Genomic DNA, 22,438 nt, shown 5'->3' with positions numbered 1-22,438 from the left:
AAATAAGCCATTAAACTATGTCACAATATGTCGCACACAAAGGTACATTGTGTTTGAATACAAAATATCTGGTTTTGAAAACTAAATATGTACAATAAACGTCATACTATTTAGCACCAAACAAAGAAAAAAGATAGTTGTTTCACTATTATACATTTCATTTTTGTACTATTATGATGTAAGTGATCAAGTGAGAGGCCCAAAATTACAGTATTCTCAGGAAAGATCAGGAGAGCTTTCTATTAAGCTCATGCACTTGGACACAGGAAGGGGAACATCACACACCGGGGTCTGTTGTGGGGAGCGGGGAGGCGGGAGGGATAGCATTAGGAGATACACCTAATGTAAATGACGAGTTAATGGGTGCAGCACACCAACATGGCACATGTATACATATGTAACCTGCACGTTGTGCACATATACCCTAGAACTTAAAATTTAATTAAAAAAAAGAAATGTAGTTGATTTTTACAGAGAAAGTAGAATAGTATAGAAAAAAGAAAATGACTGCAGCAATGACTGAGGAGATGAATTCTGCTGCGCAGTGTAAAATCTACTGCTAAAATTGGAAGGACATAGAAGAAGGTGGTGTAGGTTCTGCCTTCAAGTAACTCCAAAACTGGATACACTCTGTATATAACTATAGTAGAGAAAAAAGACTTATGGGGTAACTGAGTATGCATTGAACTTTTCTGACTGTTAAAAATATGACTAATGATTCTAAAACTACATTCTCAGCTGTAGAAATATTACAGATAATGAAGGTTTGGTTGGTGAAAGCATTAACAAGTAGCTAAAAGGGTGTTCAAACAGCCAGATACTCCTTGACATACATATTTTTAAATATGTCAGGAAACTAAAGGAAGGGATGAAAGGCAGGAGAAAGGGAAAAATAATTATCGGTATGGGAAGGAAATATTTGAGAGATACTGGAGAGGTAGATCTCAAAAACATTCATCATCAGCTGTAGAAAACTAACAGATGACGGAGGAGACTAGTTTAGTCTTCCATCAGCTGTCCGTGGTAAAAGGTTTCTGACCAATATCTCTGCAATATATAATAGAAATACTAGGAAACAATATCTAAAAACTCATAGATATGTAATTTAATTTTTTATTACTAGATTCAACAGACATAAAATTACATTTTAGCAAAAATATAACAAATGCATAAGGAAAAAGAAAAATCTTACATAAGGGAACACATTAATTATTGGAAGTGTGTATACCAGTGAGTAGTTGAATTTTAACTAAACTATAATTGAATAATTTAATAATAAATTAATCTTTTAGTTACTTTAATAATAAAATGAGCAATTGATTATATTTCGTGGTCCTAAAATTTTATCTAATAAAAACATGGGATAAAAAGTAGTAACTCCAGGCTGGGCGCGGTGGCTCAAGCCTGTAATCCCAGCACTTTGGGAGGCTGAGATGGGCGGATCACGAGGTCGGGAGATCGAGACCATCCTGGCTAACACGGTGAAACCCCATCTCTACTGAAAAAACTAGCCAGGTGAGGTGGCGGGCGCCTGTAGTCCCAGATACTAGGGAGGCTGAGGCAGGAGAATGGCGTGAACCCCGGAGCTTGCAGTGAGCTGAGATCCGGCCACTGCACTCCAGCCTGGGTGACGGAGACTCCGTCTCAAAAAAAAAAAAAAAAAAAAAAAAATTGTAACTCCATATTAGTACATGCCTCTGTACACAGTTTCAAATAACAATAATTTACCGATTTTTACACATTTTATTATGACAACTGAGACTGTTCCTTCTTTTTTAACATAACTAGACTGGATTGATGATGATGCTACACTAAGGGAACCATGCTGAAATTACTGGGGTTTTTTTTCTAATTTTTAATTGTAGTAAACATAAAATTTATCATCTTAACATTTTCTAAGTATAAAATTATGTTAAAGAAATTCATATTGTTTGCAACCATCACTACCATCTATCTGCAGAACACTTTTCATCTTGCAAAACTGAAATTCTGTACTCATTAAACAGTAACTCTCCTTCCCCTTCTACCCTAGCCACTGGCAACCACCATTCTAACTTCTGTCTCTTTGGTTTTGACTATTCAGGGTACCTCATATATGTGAAATCACTCTGTATTTTTTTTTTTATTGGCTCATTTCACCTAGCATATCTTAAGTTCCATTAATGTGCAGAATTTTCTTCTTTTTGAAGGTTGAATAATATTCCACTTTATGTATGTATTCCACTTTATGTATATACAACATTTTATTTATTCACCTGTCAATGCACACTTGGCTTGCTTCCATGTTTAAGCTGTTGTAAACTATTCTGCTATAAATATGGGTGTACAAATAACTCTTCAAGATCCTGCTTTCAATTCCTGCACTTATTTACCCCAAAACAGAATTGCTGATCGTATGGTAATTCTATTCTCAATGTACTGAGGAGCCACCATACAGTTTTCCAGTGGCTGAATCATTTTACATTCTCAGCAACAGTGCACATGTGTTCTAATTTCTCCACATTCTCAGCAACCCTTGTTATTTCCTGTTATTTTATTGTGGTTGTTTTGATAACAGTCATTCTAATGGATGTGAGTTGGTGGGCCTGATTGTGGTTTTAATTTGCATTTCTCTAATGATTAATGATGTTGAGCATCTTTTCATGTGCTTATTGGCTATGTGTATTTTTTTTTTTTTTTTGAGAAATGTCTATTCAAATCCTTTGCTCATTTTTGAATTGGATTATTTGTTTTTATGATTGTTGAGTTGTGGGAGTGTTGAATATATTCTGGTTACCAATACCTTATTAGAAATATGATTTGCAATTATTTTCTCTGATATGGTTTGACTGTGTCCCCACCCAAAATCTCATCTGAAATTGTAGTGCCCAGAACCCCCATAATCCTCACATGTCTAAGCAGGAGCAGGTGGAGGTAATGGATTAGGGGGGCAGTTTCCCCCATGCTGTTTTCATGATACTGAGTGTGTCTCATAAGATCTGATGGGTTTATAAGCCTCTGGCATCCCTGTTTGTACACATTCTGCCCTGCCGCCCTGTGAAGAAGGTGTCTGCCTCTCCTTTGCCTTCTGCCATGATTCTGAGTTTGCTGAGGCTTCCCCAGCAATTTGGAACTGTGAGTCAATTAAACCTCTTTCCTTTATACATTACCCAGTCTGGGGTATTTCTTCATGGCAGTGTGAGAATGGACTAATGCATTTTCCGATGCTATAGGTTGCCTTTACATTATGTTGAAAGTGTTGTTTGATGCAAAGCAGTTTTTAAATTTTCATAAAGTTCAATTTACTTTTTTCTTTTGTTGTTTAGCCTTCGGTATGATATCCAAATTATCATTGCCAAATCTGATGCCGTAAAGCTTTTGTCCTATATTTCCTTCTCAGGGTTATACTTTATTTATGATGTTGTCTTATTTGATTTTAAGTTTTTGTATATGGCATTAGGTAAGGGTTCGACTTTATTATTTTACATGTGGATATAAAGTTTTGCTACCATCATTTGTTGAAAAGACTGTCCTTTTCTCATTTAATAGTTTTGGAACCACTGACAAAAATCATTTGACTATATATACGAGGATTTTTTCTGGGCACTTTATTCTATTCCATTGATCTATATGTCTGTCTTTATACCAGAAAGACACTGCTTTGATTACTGTAGTTCTGAAGTAAGTTGTGAAATTAGGAAGCATTTGTTCTCCAACTTTGTTCTTTTTCAAGATTGTTTGGCTACTCAACGTCCCTTAACATTCCATACGAATTTTAGTATGGATATTTCTATTTCTGCAGAAAACATAACTGGATTGTGATAGGGATTGCAATAAATCTGTGGATCATTTAGGGTGATATTAACATGTTAATAATATTAGATCTTCCAATCTCATTAACATGGAATATCTTTCCATTTATTTATGACACCTTTCATTGCTTTCAGCGACATTGTGTAGTTTTTATTATACATGTCTTTTACCTTCTTGGTTAAGTTAGTTTCTAAATATTTTAATCTTTTTGATGATATTGTAATTGGAGTTATTTTGTTAATTTATTTTTAGATTATTCACTATTAATGCTCAGAAATGCAGCTGAAATTGTTTTTGTATCGACTTTGTATATGGCTACTTGTTTGGATTTGTTTACTAGTTCTGATAGTTTCCCGTTTCGTAGAATATTTAGAGTTTTCTAAATATGAAATTATGTCATCTACAGGCAGAAATGAGAGGATTTATTCTTTCTCTATTTGAATGCCTTATATTTCCTTTTTGCAAAGATAGAAAATTATTTTACTCACAATAATTTCAAGAACTATGACATACAGGTATTGGATATATTTGAAGGAAACATAATGCTTATTAAATGAAAGCAAAACAACATCTAAGCACGTGAGTAATTATAACCTGCTAGTAGATTGAAAGAAAATTTCATAGAAATGATAATTCTTTCAATATGTAAATGTAATGCTATTCTACTTAGAACCCAGATAGGGATTTCTTTTCTACTGAATATTCACAAGTTATCACTGTATAATTAATTGGGCATAATGTGATACTCTGCTTCACTTATAAAATGTAAAATGATTGAGTCAAGCTAATTAACATATATGTCATCTCAAGTACTTACCATTTGTTCCTTTTAAATGAAACATTTTAACGTTTGACCAACTTTCCCCATCTTCTCTCTCTCGACCTCTGGAAGTCATCATTCTGCACTCTGTTACAGACCACATTTTCTTTTATTTATTTATCAAGTATTTTTAATTTTTAAATATTTTATTTTAATTTTATGGGCACGTAGTAGATGTATATATTTATGGGTTACATGAGATATTTTGATACAGCCATACCATGCATAACAGTCACATCAGGGGAATGGGGTAGCCATCGTCTCAAGCATTTATCATTTATTTGTGATAAATTAATTCTGATTATAGTCTTTTAGAATACCACCAGTGCAGTGCCTCACGCCTGTAATCTCAGCACTTTGGGAGGCTGAAGAAGGTGGATTGCTTGAGGTCAGGAGTTTGAGACCAGCCTTTCCAACATGGTGAAAGCCTGTCTTTACCAAAAATACAAATATTAGCCAGGCATGGTGGCTTGAGCCCAGTTACTAGGGAGGCTGAGACAGGAGGATTGCTTGTACCTGGGAGGCAAAGGTTTCAGTGAGCTGAGATCATGCCACTGCACTCCAGCGTGGGTGATAAAGTGAAACTCCATCCCAATAAACTTTTTAAAAATAAAATAAAATATATAATACATTATGTTGACTGTAGTCTCCCTACTGTCCTATCGAATCCTAGATTTTATCCTATCTAATTATATTTTTATGCCCATTAACCACCCCCAATTCTTCAGCCCTGTTACCCTTCCCAGCCTCTGGTAGCCATCTTGATACTCTCTATCTGCATCACATTTTCTTTTTTTTCTTTCACTTTTTTTTATTTCCAATTTTTGTTTTAAGTTCAGGGATACATGTGCAGGATGTGGAGGTTTGTTATACAGATAAATGTGTGACATGGTGGTTTGCTGCACAGATTGTCTCATTACCTAGGTATTAAATCCAGCATCCGTTATCTATTCTTCCTGATGCTCTCCCTCTTCCCACCCCACACCCTCCGACAGACCCCAGTGTGTGTTGTTCCCCCCAGTGTGTCCACATGTTCTAATCCTTCAGCTTTCACTTACAAGTGAGAACATGAGGTATGTGATTTTCTGTTCCTACATTAGTTTGAAAGTTTGCTGAGGATAATGGCATGCATACGTTCATTGCAGAACTATTCACAACAGCAAAGACAAGGAATCAGCCATCACATTTTCTTCATCCTTTCATCCATTGCTGGACACTCAGGTTCATTCCACAACTTGGCTGTTATGATTAACTCCAAAATGAATACAGGAATGCAGATATCTCTTTGGCATATTGATTTGAAATCCTTTGAACATGCATATACTACTTTCATTGCCTCAATGTCTAGCTTCTTGAAACCCATTGCTTTATATGTTTTATGAAACAAGGTGAATAATCTGTTCCTTCTACTACATCTTGAGAAGAATTTAAAATTCTTTATGATATTTTCACATACAGAAATACAGAACTTATCATACACAGTACAGTCTTGCGAAGGTAACTGGATGGGGATGGAAGACAAAACATTTTTTTTAAAATCTCAGTGAAAGATGTAAAAAAAAAAGACAATTATATTTTTAAAAATTAATTTTAACCCTTTGCCAAGCACATTTCATATATATTTATCGAATACATATTATTCTGTAAATCTGTTAAAATTATATATAGATAATTATAATTTATTTTTAGTTTAATGTATTCTATATCCATATATTATCTGTATGAAGATATTTATTTGATATAATTAACATTTTAAAATTCTGTTGTATTTCTTTCTTTTGATGAGAACTTTAGCAGATACTATGTATCAAGATAACCCTTAACTCCATTGTTAAAATAGTGTTAACTTATGGGGCATGTCATAAGTTGCTACAGAAATTATCCTTTGTTTTTTTTGCCATGCAGAAACATGTTGCCTTCCTTCCTTTGATGAAATTTCAAAAAAAAAAAAAAAGGTAAGTCTTACTATCCAATTAGCATCTTTTAAAATTGAGACCAAATGGTTTTTAGTCTTGTAGACATCCTGTTTATTCCATAATTCAAATATTCTTGACAATTTTCTCATGATAAAATTCTATTTTAGTCTGCATTATCAATTATTTACACTCAACTTTCATATTTTCATAAAAAACAGAATAATATTGAATAATAGATATGATATTATATAAAAAACATTAGCCTTTTTATTATTAACAATTTTACTGTGGTTGTAAGCACAGTTTATTTTCAGCTGATATTTTTTCCATAGAAATACTTTCTCAATGAAAGAAACATTCTGTTGATTTATATTCTGGCATAGGCTCCTTTATGTGGATAGCTATTCTATTATGTTTCTGTAATTGTAGCTGTGTCATCAGATTCTATTTCAAAACAAATCTTTAACTCCAAATTATGTATGTTGACAATGTAAACCTTCATAGTTTGGTTCAGTACTAATGTTTGTCAGCAATCAAGCTGAAAACAGAAATCTTCTCTTTATATCACCATTATATTCAAATTGCACGTATGCTATAAGAATATCTATGTTAGAAATATTTGCACATTCATCACATTGTAATGAAATGTACATTACTGAGTGTATTTGTCATATAACTTAGCTAAACGGTGTGCTCTGACGTTATTGGAAAGCGATACTTATGTTAACTTCTTTGCACATACTTACTCAACTTATATGAGCACACTCTTTGAGCCATGCTATGATTAATGTCTTAACAGTCATACATATGTATTTGTTTTAGTCTTAGTCTTAGGATAATCACCAAATATTATGTCTGATATGTAATATATTGTACATTTGCTTCTACTAGCTTTTAAATATGGTTACACTTTTTTCAAAGAAATTCGGAGTGTTTATGATGTATGTTGTCATGCTTTTTATCTTAATGCCACTTATATAAGATTGTCATGAAAGTTTCTCTTTGTTTTCACTCAAGTTGTGCACTCATATCATGAATTTGTAACAGTTTATAGAACACTACTCATTTCTGCAGTAGAATTGCTGTAGTGTGACTCCAGCTGTTCAAACGTTGGTGAGGTAATCAATGATGTCAATATAACCAATGAAAGAAAATACGGGAGGATAACATATATGTGGAGAGTCAGGGTGGACATTTTTGTTTTTATTTTGCCTGTGAACATAGAAAGTTTCATATACTTATGAGCATCTCTGTATAAATAAATGACAGTTGAGAGAAAAATTGGCCAGTTCCAGTTTTTAATTCAGAAAAGGAACCAGAAGACAATGTCTCTATGGGGATATTTTGAATGAAAAGCACCTAGAGAACATATACACTGAAATGTCCAGTGGCATTTAGAATTATAATCCTGAGGTTCAGTGAATTCAGAGTTAAAGGGAAAATGTAAATATCCACAGAGAAATGCACAAGTATAGACATACTAGTTAATATAAAATTAAATAATATTATAAATGTTGCATAACTTATACACTTGCTATGATGAAAAGATGAATGTTATTAGGAGAATTTCTTTACTAAGAAGCACACAGAATAGTAGTCAGAAGAAAACATGGAAAGTAGATCTGGAAATTAAGAGGTACTCAGAGTTACAAGTCTCAAATATTGCTAAAAGATTTATAAAAGCTCATACCACATGATTTAAAAATTTGTAGATTCCTGGTGTGTCAAGTGGCCCTGAGGCCACACTTAGGCTCAATAATTTGCTAGGAAGATGCACGGGTTTCAGAAAAGCTGTTGTACTCATGTTTGGAGCTTATTACTTTGAAAGGATACAGACTAACATCAACAATGGAAAAATGCTCATAGGACAAAACCTGGAAGAAAGCAGGGGCGAGCTGCCAGGTGTCCAGTCCCAGTGTAGTCCCCCAGGGATGCACATAATTCAAACGGCAGTGACAAGTGAGAACACATTCCAAGTATCTCTGATAAGGAAGATTACCATAGCCTTTCCATTGGAGTTTTTTGTTGGATGTCTGTCATGTTAGAACGCAGCTCCCAGGGCACTGCCCTCAGTTACAGTTCTGCCTCCCCTCCTTGAAGCAATGGCAGGTATTCACCATTCATCACATGGTTAGGACATTTAAAAATGAGTGAGAGAGAGATTGGTTGTATTGGAATAAGCGAATGAATTTCAAAGACTCGAAAATGAGAGAATCCACGCTAAGGAGGCAAAGTCAAAAAGAAGTAATAAGTTTGAAAGAAAGTGTGTTTTATCTTCTCTTTCTATTCTCCTTTTTTCCTTTTCCCCCGCTCACATTTTCTTCTTGTTACATTTCTGAATAAAAGGTGGATCTGAGAAAGATGTATTTTGTATGGGAGCCAGCAATGGGAGATTAGTTACATACAATAAGAGTGATCAAATAAGTCATAATCAATTAACTGTAGACAATAAGAGCTAAATTTCTATCAACTAAATGAATAACAAATATGGAAAGGGAGGGCATACACACACACGCACACACAGATACATATTGTATTTGTCAGGGTTCTTTAGAGGGACATAATTAATCAGACAGATGCATATTTAAAGGGGAGTTTATTAAAGAATACTGACTCACGCGATCACAAGGCGAGGTCCCACAATAGGCCGTCTGCAAGCTGAGGAGCAAAGAAGCCAGTTTGAGTCCCAAAGCTGAAGAACTTGGAGTCTGATGTTTGAGGTCAGGAAGCATCCAGTACAGAAGAAAGATGTAGGCCAGGAGACTAAACCAGTTCAGTCTCTTCACATTCTTCTGCCTGCTTTTATTCTGGCCATGCTGGCAACTGATTAGATGGTGCCCACCCAGGTTGAGGGTGGGTCTGCCTTTCCCAGTCCACTGACTCAAATGTTAATTACCTTTGGCAACACCCTCACAGACACACCTGGAAGAAAGCAGGAACAATACTTTACATCCTTCAAATCCAGTCAAGTTGATACTCACTATTAACCATCACCCACACATATCATAGCCCTGTCCACTGAGAGGTCCCGGGAGAAGTTTCATACCAATAGCAGTGAGCAAAATAGGCACCAAGATCCTGGTTTTTAAATTCCATTTTTTATTAAAAGAAACCATCATCTCTTGGAGAAATAGTGGATTCCAGGACAGAGAATGGAAAATATATGATGAGTTGCAGGCATCTTTTTGTGCCAGAAAGTGAGAAAATTGTTATTTCCAAAGGACAGGGGGCCACCATTGAATCTGGACCCAGGTTTTGTTGCTCACTACTTGAAAGCTAAACATGAGAGGCAAGGGTTGGTGGGAAGAAAAGCAGGTTTAATTAGAAAGCCAGCAAACTGAGAAGATAGTGAATTAGTGCTCTAAAATACCATCTTAAAATTTAAATTTTACCATAGGGTTTTAAAAGGAAAACTAGATATGAAAAACCTACAGGAGTGGTGCAGAGTGCGCGGTCTGTGAGGTTTGTTCCACATAATTAACTTCAGCCCAATGGTGGCAGACTAATTGCTCGTGACTCCCTCTAAGTGGGAGGACTCTGCGATCTAGGTCTATGCCTGATTTGTTCCAAGATTAGCCTCTGGAATTTCTGAAGCAAGAACATAATTAGATAAGCGTTCAGTGACACAGGGGAGTGCCCAGAGAGGGAAGGAAAGAACAAGTGAGAGGGGAGGGAAAGAAAAAAAATAAAGTGGGTGACAAAATGTACTTTTTATAACTGAGGTCCCTGGTAATAGTATGAGGGGCTTCCACTGGCCAAACCTGGAATAAGTGTATCATCAAATAATTAATATTAATATATTTTAATCCATACAGCAATATAGGAATCCTTAAATACATACTGATATAAATAAAATAAAGGAAAATCTGATGAAAAACAGAAAATGTACGAAGATTCAGTCTTTACAGAAAACACTTATAAATTAAAAAGAGAAAATGAGTAACTTTACATTGGAAATGACTAGCAGGCGCCAGCTTAATCAAATAATCAATTTTAACAACATCAGTATTGGACAATAGAACAAAGTCATGTGCCACTTGATAAAATGGAATGAAAAGATCATGGCATTGCTGATGATATTCCTGCCAAAAATGCATAAACTGAGTCTCATCATAAGGAAATATCAATCAAATCCAAACTGACAGGCATTCACCAAAGTAACTGGCATATAATCTTTAAAATTGTCAAAGATGTGAAATCAAGGAAAGACTCAGGATTTTCTCCAGATTAAGGGAAATTAAAAAGACATGAAAATTAAATATGACATAATGTACTAGATGAGTTTGCTCTAAATGATATTATTGGGACAACTTTCAAACTATGAATGAAGTATGAAAATTAGATGTTAGCAATGTATTGATTATAGTTTCCTGATTTTTATGGTTTTATTGTGACTCTGTAGGAGAATGTTCTTGTTATATATGTACACACCTATAGAAAGCTTAAAATGATACCTAATAAGGGAAAGAAAAATGAAATGGCAGTAACTTGAAAAATCATGAAGTTCTGAGAAAAGTGTTATTAAGATTGAGTTTATAAGCCTAACACATCGTCTGATAAAGAGAAAAAATGAAGATACAAAAATAATGAATATCTAATTGAAACAGCAAGATGCCTGATGGTATCAAATGGTGTCTATAACTGCGTGAGAAAGAGCAGAAGCCAAGATGTCCTCAGAGTCACAGGGAAAAGTGAAGAACAAAAGGTGAAGGTAAAGAAGTATCTTCCCTTATGGGTAAGATAAAAGCATCCACATCTAATGACCTGTATATCTGCAGCGAATAGGAGACAATGACAGAACATAAAATACTTGGAATTCTAAATAAATGTTTATTGAAATGAATTGATTAACAGACTTCAGTCCACAGAGGAGTGGGGAAAACATGTATAACAAAGTCAACTGTAGTTGAAAAGGAATGAAATAAAAGTTGCACTAAAGGTTTATGTGTGTTTAGAAATCATTCATTTCTATCAAAATACTACTTTATGTGATTCTGACTACTCTCAGCTGCTTTAGTGGGGGATTGAACAATAATACTACCTTATGTTTGCATTGTGTTTCACATTTACAATTATGTTATTTACTCTTATGGCAATTCTGTAAGTTTCCAGTATGTGGACTTGAAGCTTGACAGATACATAGTTATTATGTGATTTTCTGAGGACTCAAGATTAGCAAATGGCTGACATGTCAACTGACTCCAAAATTCTGTGACCTGTGGTCCTCATGTGTGACACTTAATGTTAATATACTAATCTAAAAAGTGAAGGGATTGATATTGGTAAGAATGCATTTGAAATATTTGCTCGATCTGGTCTGCATTGAACTATTCACACAATACAAGGCAATCCAGATGAAGATTAACGGAAAATGAGAATCAATCAAGGGCTTGTAAGTACGGTAAAGGGAAAGAGCAGGTTTGGTGAAAAGAAAGAGTTGTGAGAATCATGAAGACTAAGACAATTGTACAAAGAAAATATTTGTGAATTTTACCATTTGATAACCTGTATGATCTTCTAATTTCATGATCTTTATCCATTAAACAAAAGAGTTGATCATATGCTTTATATTTCAATTGTGAAGTTATTTACTTTAGTGAAGGAGAAAATGCCTCCACACAAATCTAAGTAGAGTAAAACAACAGCCAAAATCCTCAGAGATATTTACATGCATAGGAGTTACAGCCTCCTTTTCATCTCTCTGACTTGAAGGCTTAAACTCTTCAATGGTTTTACCGCCCAGGAGTGATGGGCTCCAGCAGGGTTAGCTTATCACTGCAAGCCACACTTGGTTACCAGACCTAACTCAAAGAAAATGTAAAATGACTTCAGGCCTTTTGATATTTCAATGCAGATTATGTAATATGTATGGAAGAATAGGAAATGCTCAACATCACACTGAATTGTCGGCTTAAGTCCACAATTCATGAGTTACGTTTGATAACTCATGAATGTCTCTAGTACAATGTGAGCATAGAAATAATAAGAACTAACAATTTGGCTTGTGGAATAACAAAGCAGGTTTAGACAGAATTCAGAATACATAATTTCTACAAACAATGGCAATGTATTACTTTAAATATTATTTCATTTTAGTTTTACAAATATTTTCCATCCTGATATTGCTGCCTCAATGCTAGGTAAGAGTACAGGGTGAAAGCACATTGAAATCCTCTGTAAGGGTAATGATGATAAGTCAAAGCTCAGTTTGGAGATGTGTTTCTTTTTGTCAACTAGGAAAGTGTTTCAGCCACACAGGGCTGCTGATCTACAGGTGGAATTGCTTTAGGTAGACACAAATCCGAGGAGATTCTTTTTGGAACTTAAGAACACAGCAGACACTATTTGATTGGATTTGAAGTAACCTCAATTCATCCATGCCCAAATAGAAAATTGTACTTTCTTCTTATACAAGATTATTATAATGGATGCAAAAACATGTGAAAAAAGTATTAGATGATTTCAAATAAATTCTGCTTAAATAATAAGATGCAAAGTAAATTTTAATACTAAAAGTAGCGCATCATGAAGAATGGGGTATCCACTGCCTCAGTCATTTATCCTTTGGTTTATGAACAATCCAATTACACCCTGTAAGTTATTTTAAAATTTGAAATTAAGTTATTATTGTCTACAGTCACCCTATTGTGCTATCAAATAGTAGGTCTTATTCATTTTGTTTTTTTGTGTGTACCCATTAACTATCCCTACGTTCATCCAGTCCTCCACTACCCTTCCCAGTCTCTGGTAACCATCCTTCTACTCTCTTTGTCCATATGTTCAATTGTTTTGATTTTTAGACCCTGCAAATATAGTGAGAACATGCCATGATTGTCTTTATGTGCCTGGCTTATTTCACTTAACATAATGATCTCCAGTTCTATCCATGTTGTTGCAAATGACTGGATCTCATTGTTTTTCTAAAAATATTCACATTGTATGCCAGTTTCAAAACATCTCATGTACTCCATAAATATGTACACCTACTATGTATCCACAAAAATTAACAAAAATCCATTAAAAATAATAATAAAAGCAGCACAACATTTGGGATCAACAATTAATTATGAATGATATGATTATATTGTCCCTAAAATAATTTTATTCATATAATGTGTAACAGTGGTCATATTTTTATTTTGGATAAAGTGTTAAGAAAAAACGGTGTCTGTCATTATCTGGTCATGCTTTTAGTGCAGCTAAGGGAGCAAAGTGAAATTAAAATATGTGTCATCTAGTGGCCAAATAACTTACTGCCCTTTAATTATATTTGGACAATGAGAGGGGGCAAATATATGTTTAACATTCCTCTTGCCTTTTGCAAATGAGATGAAGGAATACAGATACTGCCAAAGAAAATTTTTACAAGGAGGGGTTAAACATACAAGGGAGGCTGTATTCAAGACTATGGCAAATAGAGGTGAAGACAATTTCAAAAGGAGATTGAGACTGAACTCAACGCTGTTGAAATAAAAAGTGGAAAATTTTTAAGAACTGGCATAAGAGAGTGGAAAAGTACTGAAGGAACTTAAAGGGAGGTCAGTCAATGTGATTACCAAAATTTTTGGCAAATTGGCATGTATAAAAATTAGGCTACCCTTCCAGCAGACTGGAAGAGAGGGGCACTACATTCTGTGACCTGGGACAGCCCACAGTCCATGAGAAAGGCATCCTTGAGTTATAAAAATGTCAAGAGGCCAGGAGAAGATTTATGTCTCAAACAGAAAGTGGAAGAATTTATAATTGCACGTTTTCTAAAGTAAATGTTCTTTCTTTTTCTTTTTTTTTTTTTTTTTGGTTTGTTTTCTTGAGACAGAGTCTCACTCTGTCACCCAGGCTGGAGTTCAGTGGCGAGATGTTGACTGACTGCAACCTCCTCCTTCTGGGTTCAAGTGATTCTTCTGCCTCAGCCTCCCTAGTATCTGGGACTACAGGCATGCACCACAACGCCCAGCTTATTTTTGCTTTTTTTTTTTTTTTTTTTAATGGAGACAGGTTTTCACCATGTTGGCCAGGCTGGTCTTGAACTCCTGACCTCAAGTGATTCGTCCACCTCGGCCTCCCAAAGTGCTGGGATTACAGACATGAGCCAATGCACCTGGCCTGTTTTCTTTTTTTAAAAAAAGAAAGAAAATCAGAGGACTATATTCGGAAAGAAACCTCTCTAAAGATTAGCCCAGCTGCTGGTAATATTAAGGTGTTCGTGGTCAACACACACACATACACACACACACACACTCAATTTTTCCTCCTCCACACTGTTTCATGCCAACATGGTGTGTTCGTCCTTTCTCACATTGCTGTCAGGGAATACCCGAGACTGGGTAATTTATAAAGAGGTTTAATTGACTCACAGTTTCACATGGCTGGGGAGGCCTCAGGAAACTTACAATCATGGCGGAGGGCATCACTTCACAGGATGGCAGGAGAGAGAATGAACGCCAGCAGGGGAAATATCAGATGCTCATAGAACCATCAGATCTTGTGAGAGCTCACTCACTATCACGAGAACAGCAAAGGGAGACCCACTACCATGATTCAGTTACCTCCCACAGGGTCCTACCCATGACATGTAGGGATTACGGGAATTACAATTCAAGATGAGATTTGGGTGGGAAACAGCCAAACCATATTACGTGGTAAATGGTTATGACGATGACTTTAGTTTTAATAACGTATTTGCTAAGGCAAATTTCCAGTGAGGCTTAGTTTTGTAACTATATACTTACTTTCTATTTATTGCAATTAATTGATCATCAGTCAAGTAAGAAAAATAATCATAAAATATGTAAATGGAAAAGTTTTTGGAAGCCAAGATATGTATTAGAAACCAAACTATGCATTCAGGAATAATAGAAACACAGTTGAGGTTTCTATTCTGTGGTCTCAGTTAGTACCTACCCACAATTTGTGACAACCGTACCATATAATACTAATATTTTGCCCATAATTTATCCTCCTGACTGTCTTGGGGTTATCACAAGAGTCAGTGAATCAAATAATGATTTGGAAATTCTGAATCTGAGAATTTAATTTACTTGTTGGATTGTAACCTTGTTGATTCCACTTTTGTATTTTTGTAGCTTTTTTTTTTTTTTTTAAATTTATTTATTATTATTATACTTTAAGTTGTAGGGTACATGTGCATAACATGCAGGTTTGTTACATATGTATACTTGTGCCATGTTAGTCTGCTGCACCCATCAACTCGTCATTTACATCAGGTATAACTCCCAACGCAATCCTCCCCTCCCCCTCCCCATGATAGGGCCCTCCCGTGTGATGTTCCCTTCCTGAGTCCAAGTGATCTCAAGAGTTCAGTTCCCACCCCAAGGAGTGAGAACATGTGTTTGGTTTTCTGTTCTTGTGATAGTTTGCTAAGAATGATGAGCCTCAGCTGCATCCATGTCCCTACAAAGGACGAAACTCATCCTTTTTATGGCTGCATAGTATTCCATGGTGTATATGTGCTACATTTTCTTAATCCAATCTGTCACTGATGGACATTTGCTGATTCCAAGTCTTTACATAGAATAGTGCTGCAATAAACATAATGCGGTGCATGTGTCTTTATAGCAGCATAATTTATAACTTGGGTATATCCCCAGTAATGGGATGGCTGTCATATGGTACATCTAGTTCTAGATCCTTGAGGAATCGCCATATACTGTTTTCCATATAATGGTTGAACTAGTTTACAATCCCACCAACAGTGTAAAAGTGTCTTCATTTCTCCCACATCCTCTCTCTCCAGCACCTGTTGTTTCCTGGACTTTTAATGATCGCCATTCTAACTGGTGTGAGATGGTATCTCACAGGCTTTGATTTGCAATTTCTGATGGCCAGTGATGATGAGCATTTTTTCATATGTCTGTTGGACAAGGAATGTCCCTTTGAGAAATGTCTGTTCATATCCTTTGCCCACCTTGATGGGGTTGTTTGTTTTTCTGTAAATTTGTTGGAGTTCTTTGTAGGTTCTGGATATTAGCCCTTTTGTCAGATGAGTGATTGCAAAATTTTCTCCCATTCTGTAGGTTGCCTGTCACTCTGATGGTAGTTTCTTTTGCTGTGCAGAAGCTCTTTAGTTTAATTAGATCCCATTTGTCAATTTTAGCTTTGCTGCCGCTGTTTTGGTGTTTTAGACATGAAGTTCACCAGTTTTATGTCCTGAATGGTACTACCTAGGTTTTCCTCTAGATTTTTATGGTATTAGGTCTAACATTTAAGTCTCTCTAATCCATCTTGAATTAATTTTTTCAGATAAGGGTAAGGAGTATCCAGTTTCAGCTTTTACTTAAGTGGCGGCCATTCTTTCCTACACGACGTCCCACCCCATCCTATTATTTCTGAGGACTCTGTTCGTTCCATTGGTCAATATCTCTGTTTTGGTACCCAGTACCATGTTGTTTTGGTTATCAGCCCTGTAGTATAGTTTGTGTCAGGTGAAGCGTGGATGCCTCCAGCTTTGTTCTTTTGACTTAGGATTGTCTTGGAGATGTGCGGGCTCTTTTTGTCTCCATATGAACTTTTAGCAAGTTTTTCCACTCTGTGAAGAAAACTCACAGTAGCTTGATGTATGTACTGAATCTATAAATTACCTTGGGCAGTATGGCCATTTTCACGCATATTGATTCTTCCATCCATGAGCATGGTATGTTCTTCCATTTGTTTGTGTCCTCTTTGTTTCACTGAGCAGTGGCTTGTTCTCCTGAAGAGGTCCTTACATCCCTTTGTGTTGGGATTCTAGGTATTTGATTCTCTTTGAAGCACCAGAATGGAAGTTCATCATGATTTGGCTCTGTGTTTGTCTGTTATTATGTATAAGAATGCTTGTGATTTTTGCACATTAATTTTGTATCCTGAGACTAAGTTGAAGTTGCTTATCAGCTTAAGGAGATCATGGGCTGAGACAATGGGGTTTTCTAAATATACAATCATGTCATCTGCAAAGAGGACAATTGACTTCTTTTCCTCAACTGAATACCCCTTTGATTTCTCTGCCTAATTGCCCTAGCCAGAACTTCCAACACTATGTTGAATAGGAGTGGTGGGAGAGGGCATCCCTGTCTTGTGCCAGTTTTCAAAGGGAATTTTTTCCAGTTTTGCCTATTCAGTGATGATATTGGCTGTGGGTTTGTCATAATAGCTCTTATTATTTTGGAGGTACGCCCATCAATACCTAATTTATTGAGCGCTTTTAGCATGAAGGGCGTTGAATTTTGTCAAAAGCTCCTTTTCTGCATCTATTGAGATAATCATGTGGTTCTTTGCTCCTTGGTTCTGTTTATATGCTGGATTATGTTTATTGATTTGGCGACGTTGAACCAGCCTTGCATCCCAGGGATGAAGCCCACTTGATCATGGTGGATAAGCTTTTGATGTGTTGTTGAACTGTCATGCTATTTTATTGAGGATTTTGCATCATGTTCATCAGGATATTGGTCTGCAAATTTCTTTTGTTGTGTCTCTGCCAGGCTTTGGTATCAGGATGATGTTGGCCTCATAAAATGAGTTAGGAGGATTCCCTCTTTTCATTGATTGGAATAGTTTGTGAAGGAATGGTACCAACTCCTCCTTATACCTCTGGTAGAATTCAGCTGTGAATCCATCTGTCCTGACTTTTGGTTGGTAGCTATTAATTATTGCCTCACCTCAGAGCCTACTGGTCTATTCAGGGATTCAACTTCTTCCTGGTTTAGTCTTGAAGAGGGTGTCCAGGAAATTATCCATTTCTTTCTGTGGCTTTCCAATATTTGGCGAGGTGTTTATATAGTATTCTCTGATGGTGTTGTATTTCAGGGGTCGGTGGTGATATCCCTTTATCATTTTTAATTATACATTTGATTCTCTTTCTTCTTTATTAGTCTTGCTAGTGGTCTGTCAATTTTGTTGATCTTTTTCAAAACCCCAACTCCTGATCTCACTTTTCGATTTTTGAGGGTTTTTGTGTCTCATCTCCCTTCAGTTCTGCTCTGATCTTAGTTATTTCCCTTGCCTCTCTGCTAGCTTCTTTGAATGTGTTTTACCTTGCTTCTCTAGTTCTTTTAATCTGCATGTTAGAGGTCAATTCTTGATCTTTCCTGCTTTCTCCTTGTGGGCATTTAGTGTTATAAATTTCCCTCTGCACACTGTTTCAACAAAAGTCCCAGATTCTTGGTATGTTGTATCTTTGTCTCATTGGTTTTAAAGAATATCTTATTTCTGCCTCTCTCATTTCATATAAAAATCTAGTAGTCATTCAGGAGCAGGTTGTTCAGTTTCCATGTAGTTGAGCTGTGGTTTTGATTGAGTTTCTTAGTCCTGAGTTCTAGTTTGATTGCACTGTGGTCTGAGAGAGACAGTTTGTTATAATTTGTTCTTGCACATTTGCTAGAGGAGTTGTATCACCTAATAATTTTGTATAAGTAATGATGTGGTGCTGAGAAGAATGTATATTCGTTGATTTGGGGTGGAGAGTTCTATAGATGTCTATTAGTCTGCTTTAAGGTAGAGATGAGTTCAATTCCTGGACATCCTTGTTAACTTTCTGTCTCAAGGATCTATCTAATGCTGACAGTGTGGAGTGCTGAAGTCTCCCATTATTATTGTATGGGAGTCTAAGTTCCTTTGTAAGCCCCTAAGGACTTGCTTTATGAATCTGGGTGTTCTGTATTGGGTATATATTTAGGAGAGTTAGCTCTTCCTGTTGAATTTAATCCCTTGACCATTATGTAATGGCCTTCTTTGGTCTCTTTTGGATCCTTTGGTGGTTTAAAGTCTGTTTCATCAGACTAGGATTGCAAATCCCTGCTTTTTGTTCTCCATTTGCTTGGTAAATCTTCCTCCATCCCTTGTTTGAGCCTATGTATGTCTCTAAGGCAGAGATGGGTCTCCTGAATACAGCAGACTGGATGGGTCTTGACTCTTATCCAGTTTGCCAGTTCGTGTCTTTTAATTGGAGCATTTAGTCCATTTACACATATTAAGATTGTTATGTGTGAACTTGATCCTGCCATTATGATATTAACTGGTTATTTTGCCTGTTAAGGCTGATGCAGTTTCTTCCTAGCCTGATGGTCTTTACATTTTGGCATGTTTTGGCAATGGCTGGTAACCGGGTTGTTCTTTTCCATGTTGAGTGCTTCCTTCAGGTCTCTTGTAAGGCAGGCCTAGGTGGTGACAAAATCTCTACATTTGCTTATCTGTAAAGGATTTTATTTCTCCTTCACTTATGAAACTTAGTTTGGTTGGATATGAAATTCTGGGTTTAAAATTCTTTTTAAGAATGTTGAATATTGGCCCCACTCTTCTGGCTTGAGAGTTTCTGCCGAGAGATCTGCTGTGAGTCTGATGGGCTTCCCTAGGTAACCCACTTTCTCTGGCTGCCCTTAAGCATTTTTTCCTTCATTTCAACTGGTGAATTTGGCAATTATGTGTCTTGGAGTTGTCTTCTCGAGAGTATCTTTGTATGCTCTCTGTATTTCCTGATTTGAATGTTGGCCTGCCCTACTAGGTTGGGGAAGTTCTCCTGGATGATATCCTGAAGAGTGTTTTCCAACTTGGTTCCATTTTCCCCTCACTTTCAGGCACCCCAATCAGATCGAGATTTGGTCTTTTTACATAATCCCATACTCTTTGCAGCAGGCTTTGTTCATTTCTTTTGTTTTTGTTTCTTTTCTCGCTTATTTCATTCCATTTGATCTCAATCGCTGATACTCTTTCTTCCAGTTGATCGGTCGGTTACTGGAAGTTTGTACGACAATGATTGTGGTCATGGTTTTCATCTCTTTCTTATTTCGCTTATGACCTTTCTCTGCATTAATTAGCGTCTAGCCGCCAATTCTTCCACTTTTTTCTGGCGATTTTAGTTTCTTTTATACGGCAATAATTCCTCCTTTAGCCTGAGAAATTTGATGGACTGAAGCCTTCTTCTCTCATCTCACAAAGTCATTTTCCTCATCTAGCTTTGATCCTGTTGTTGGCGATGAGCTGGCGCCCCTTGCCGATAGTTTTATTTTTGAACACTTCCAGCTTTCTGTCCTGCTTTTTCCCCATCTTTGTGGTTTTCCCGATTCGTCTCTGGTCTTTGATGACAGTGATGTACTGATGGGGTTTTTGGTGTAGGTGTCCTTCCTCTGATAGTTTTCCTTCTAACAGTCAGACCCTCAGCTGTAGGTCTGTTGGAGATTGCTTCTGGGAGGTCCACCTAGACCCCTGCTTGCCTGGGTATCAGCAGAGGCTGCAGAAGATAGAATATTTCTGAACAGCAGTGTACTCTGGGTCTGATTCTTGCTTTGGAAGTCAGTACTCCACCCTGTGAGGGGTGTCAGACTGTTCCTAGTGGGGGATGTCTCCCAGTTAGGCTAATACTCAGGGTCAGGGACCCACTTGAGCAGGCAGTCCTGTCCCGCCTTGGGATCTCAGCCCTGCTGGGCATCCACTGCTCTCTTCACAAAGCCGTCAGACAGAGTCAGCTATGCCTGCAGAGTTTTCTGCTGCTTTGTTGTTGTTGTTGTTGCTGTTGTGTGCTGTGCCCTGTCCCCAGAGGTGGAGCGCCCACAGAGACAGGCAGGGCTTTGAGCTGCTGTGAGCTCCACCCAGCTGGAGCTTCCCAGCAGCCGGGTTTACCTACTTAAGCCTCAGCAATGGCGTGGCTCTCTCCCCAGCCTGCCAAGGCCTTGCCGGGTAGATCACAGACTGCTGTGCTAGGCAATGAGAGGCCTGTGGGGCTTTGGGACCCCTCGGCCAGGTGTGGGATATGATCTCCCGTGTGCCTCAGTTTGCTTAAAGCGCACATTGGGGTGGGAGTCACCATTTTCCAGTGCCAGTGGCCCAGTTCCTGCTAGAAAAGTGACCCTTCCCCTATGCCTCCCAGGTGAAAGGATGCCTCCTGCTTCAGCTCTCAGCTGGTCGGGTTGCAGCAGCTGACCAGCACCGGACATCAGTCCGGCATCCCCAGTGAGATGAACCCAGTACCTCAGTTGAAAATGCAGAAATCACCGGTCTTCTGTGTCGCTGGCGCTGGGAGTTGGAGACTGGAGCTGTTCCTATTCGGCCATCTTGCTCCGCCCAGCCTTTTTGTAGCTTTTTGATGTGATATTGAGATGTTTGATACTGATAAATAAACTTAACCACAAAATTATCATAAATATGAATAATAAAATAATTAGAATGCAAATAATTACTTGATGACAAATCATTAATAATTTTAAAACAGTTAATTTAAAAGTGATTATTTATTTTCTTTGATCATTATCTTTAGTCTTGGAGGAAATTAATTATTTTAATTCCAAATAGTATAGAACCTGTCATATGGCTGCTTATACAAGCTGTAGTAAAGTTCTCTCTAACGCCATTGATTTTCAAAGCATTAGTGTTTTATTGATACTGTTAGAAATATGTTACTATTCATAGCATGGAATAGCAAGGTTAAAGAATGCACACATTTTCTATTTCATTCTTTTAAAAAGGAAACCATAATTTCTTGGAGTAGAATAAGGGAAAAATCTCTACATATAGGATGCCACTTTTAATTTGATCAGTTATCAAAATTCTGCAAGATATTCATTTTTGCAGATATTTTAGTGTAAAGTCTATAGATTTGAATTAATTTCTTATCTGTTAAAATGGTTTTTAACCATTTGTAAATGGTTTATCAGTATTGTGAGAGTTACTCCAAAAAGAGTACATTGGGAGGAGGGGGACTTATACAGGTTCATTTGAAATTTTCAGTCATTTCCAATATGACTTTTTTGTACAATTAGAATTTCATTACATTCTACACTACACTCTGGATACTTACTATATTGGGCCCTGGAACACTTTGCCACCTTAGTGACTTGGTTGAGTGTAGTGAAATATTGAAATGTATCTGAAATAAAATATTTCTACTTTTTCTTCTTACTCTCTTTATTTAACTATCCTAAGATTT

General features: G+C 36.7%; 1 pseudogene; it reads left to right on the top strand.

Moving 5' to 3' along the window:
• Positions 1-11,146: 11,146 nt before the first annotated feature.
• Positions 11,147-22,438, top strand: part of LOC101024542 — a 33,173-nt pseudogene continuing 21,881 nt past the window's right edge.

This window comes from Papio anubis, chromosome 15 (assembly GCF_008728515.1).
Source record: "Papio anubis isolate 15944 chromosome 15, Panubis1.0, whole genome shotgun sequence".
NCBI classification, from domain to species: Eukaryota; Metazoa; Chordata; class Mammalia; order Primates; family Cercopithecidae; genus Papio; species Papio anubis.
This window is presented reverse-complemented; position numbering and strand designations above follow the sequence as displayed.